We start from the raw sequence: 3,405 nt of genomic DNA on the forward strand, positions 1-3,405 counted from the left end.
GGATTCCCTTGTGTTATTTTTTGTTTTTCCCTTGCTGCTTTTAATATGTTTTCATTGTATTTAATTTTTGACAGTTTGATTAATATGTGTCTTGACTTGTTCCTCCTTGGATTTATCCTGTATGGGACTCTCTGTGCTTCCTGGACTTGATTAACTATTTCCTTTCCCATATTAGGGAAGGTTTCAACTATAATCTCTTCAAATATTTTCTCAGTCCCTTTCTTTTTCTCTTCTTCTTCTGGAACCCCTATAATTTGAATGTTGCTGCATTTAATGTTGTCCTTGAGGTCTCTGAGACTGTCCTCAGTTCTTTTCATTCTTTTTTCTTTATTCTGCTTTGCAGTAGTTATTTCCACTATATTATCTTCCAGGTCACGTATCCCTTCTTCTGCCTCAGTTATTCTGCTATTGATCCCTTCTAGAGTATTTTTAATTTCATTTATTGTGTTGTTCATTGTTTCTTGTTTCATCTTTAGTTTTTCTAGGTCCTTGTTAAATGTTTCTTGCATTTTCTCTATTCTATTTCCAAGATTTTGGATCATCTTTACTATCATTCTGAATTCTTTTTCAGGTAGACTGCCTATTTCCTCTTCATTTGTTAGGTGTGGTGGGTTTTTATCTTACTCCTTCATCTGCTGTGTGTTTTTCTGTCTTCTCATTTTGCTTATCTTACTGTGTTTGGGGTCTCCTTTTTGCAGGCTGAAGGTTCACAATTCCCGTTGTTTTTGGTGTCTGTCCCCAGTGGCTAAAGTTGGTTCAGTGGGTTGTGTAGGCTTCCTGGTGTAGGGGACTAGTGCCTGTGTTTTGGTGGATGAGGCTGGATCTTGTCTTTCTGGTTGGCAGTTTGACGTCTGGTGGTGTGTTTTGGGGTGTCTGTGGACTTATTATGATTTTCGGCAGCTTCTCTGATAATGGGTGGGGTTGTGTTCCTGTCTTGCTAGTTGTTTGGCATAGGGTGTCCAGCACTGTAGCTTGCTGGTCGTTGAGTGAAGATGGGTGCTGGTGTTGACATGGAGATCTCTGGGAGATTTTCGCCATTTGATATTATGTGGAGCTGGGAGGTCTCTTGTGGACCAGTGTCCTGAAGTTGGCTCTCCCACCTCAGAGGCACAGCACTGACTCCTGGCTACAGCACCAAGAGCCTTTCATCCAAACAGCTCAGAATAAAAAGGAGAAAAAGTAGAAAGAAAGAAAGAAAGAAAGAAAGAAAGAAAGAAAGAAAGAAAGAAAGAAAGAAAGAAAGAAAGAAAGAAAGAAAGAAAGAAAGAAAGAAAGAAAGAAAGAAAGAAAGAAAGAAAGAAAGAAAAGAGGATAAAAGAAAATAAAATAAAGTAAGGTAAAATAAAGTTATTAAAATAAAAAATAATTATTAAGAAAAAAAATTTTTTTAAGTAAAAAAAAAAAACAAAACAAAAAGCGGGCGGATAGAACCCTAGGACAAATGGTGAAAGCAAAGCTATACAGACAAAATCTCACGCAGAAGCATACACATACGCACTCACAAAAAGAGGAAAAGGGGAAAAAATAATAAATCTTGCTCTCAAAGTCCACCTCCTCAATGTGGGATGATTTGTTGTCTATTCAGGTATTCCACAGATGCAGGGTACATCAAGTTTTTTGTGGAGATTTAATCCGCTGTTTCTGAGGCTGCTGGGAGACATTTCCCTTTCTCTTCTTTGTTCGCACATCTCCTGGAGCTCAGCTTTGGATTTGGCCCTGCCTCTGCCTGTAGGTCGCCTGGAGGGCGTCTGTTCTTCGCTCAGACAGGACGGCGTTAAAGGAGCCGCTCCTTCAGGGGCTCCGGCTCACTGAGGCCGCGGGGAAGGAGGGGTACGGAGTGCGGGGTGGGCCTGTGGCAGCAGAGGCCTGCGTGACGTTGCACCAGCCTGAGGCACGCCATGCGTTCTCCCGGGGAAGTTGTCCCTGGATCCCAGGACCCTGGCAGTGGCGGGCTGCACAGGCTCCCCAGAGGGAGGTGTGGAGAGTGACCTGTGCTCGCACACAGGCTTCTTGGTGGCGGCAGCAGCAGCCTTAGCATCTCATGCCCATCTCTGGTGTCTGCGCTGTTAGCCACGGCTCGTGCTGGTCTCTGGAGCTCCCTTAAGCAGAGCTCTTTATCCCGTCTCCACATGCACCGGGAAACAAAGAGAGAAGAAAAAGTCTCTTGCCCTCTTCGGCAGGTCCAGCCTTTTTCCCAGACCGAAGCCAGAGCCTCAGCTCCCAGACCTGCCCGCCCCAGCAGGTGAGCAGACAAGCCTCTCGGGCTGGTGAGTGCTGGTCGGCACCGATCCTCTTTGCAGAAATCTCTCTGCTTTGCCCTCTGCACCCCTGTTGCTGTGCTCTCCTCCCTGGCTCTGAAGGTTTCCCCTCCGCCACCTGAAGTCTCTGCCCGCGAAGGGGCTTCTAGTGTGTGGAAACCTTTCCTCCTTCACGGCTCCCTCCCACTCGTGCAGGTCCCATCCCTATTCTTTTGTCTCTGTTTTTTCTTTTTTCTTTTGCCCTACCCAGGTACGTGGGGGACTTTCTTGCCTTTTGGGAGGTCTGAGGCCTTCTGCCAGTGTTCAGTAGGTGTTCTGTAGGAGTTGTTCCACGTGTAGATGTATTTCTGATGTATCTGTGGGGAGGAAGGTGATCTCCGCGTCTTACTCTTCCGCCATCTTCCCTAGATCTCCTATATTTAGTTTTTTAAGGAAGCTCCATACCCTTCTCCATAATTGTTGTACCAACTTACAGTCCCACCAACAGTATAGGAGGGTTCCTTTTCTCCACACTTTTGCCAGCATTTATTGTTTGTAGATTTTTTGATGATGGCCATTCTGACTGGTATTTGTGAGGTGACACCTCATTATAGTTTTGATTTGCATTTTCCTAATAATTAGTGATGTTGAGCATTTTTTCATGTACTTTCTGGCCATCTGTATGTCTTCTTTGGAGAAATGTCTATTTAAACATTAGATCTTCTGCCCATTTTTTGATTGGATTGTTTGTTTTTTTGATATTGAGCTGCATGAGGTGTTTGTATATTTTGGAGATTAATCCCCTGTTGGTTGCTTTGTTTGCAAATATTTTCTCCCAGTCTGTGTGTTATCTTTTCGTTTTGTTTATGGTTTCCTATGCTGTGCAAGAGTTTTTACGTTTAATTTGTTTATTTTTGTTTTTATTTTCATAACTCTAGTAGGAGGATCAAAAAAGTTATTGCTGTGATTTATATCAAAGAGTGTTCTGCTTATGATTTCCTCTAAGAGTTTTATAGTATTTGGCCTTATATTTAGGTCTTTAATTCATTTTGAGTTTATTTTTGTATGGGGTGAAGGAGTGTTCTAATTTCATTCTTTTACATGTAGCTGTCCACTTTTCCCAGCACTACTTATTGAAGAGACTGTCTTTAATCCATTGTATATTTTT

The 3,405-nt window shown here is 42.8% G+C and overlaps 1 long non-coding RNA gene across 1 annotated transcript; it reads left to right on the forward strand.

The window, feature by feature from the left end:
- The first annotated feature begins 1,017 nt into the window (after positions 1–1,017).
- On the forward strand, positions 1,018–1,387 carry LOC309962038. The gene is made up of 2 exons (XR_014326217.1): positions 1,018–1,179; positions 1,296–1,387. It is a non-coding gene; the product is annotated as an uncharacterized lncRNA (long non-coding RNA).
- The last annotated feature ends 2,018 nt before the right edge of the window (positions 1,388–3,405 follow it).

This window comes from Leucopleurus acutus (genome assembly GCF_964270905.1).
Source record: "Leucopleurus acutus genome assembly, chromosome: 1".
NCBI lineage: Eukaryota > Metazoa > Chordata > Mammalia > Artiodactyla > Delphinidae > Leucopleurus > Leucopleurus acutus.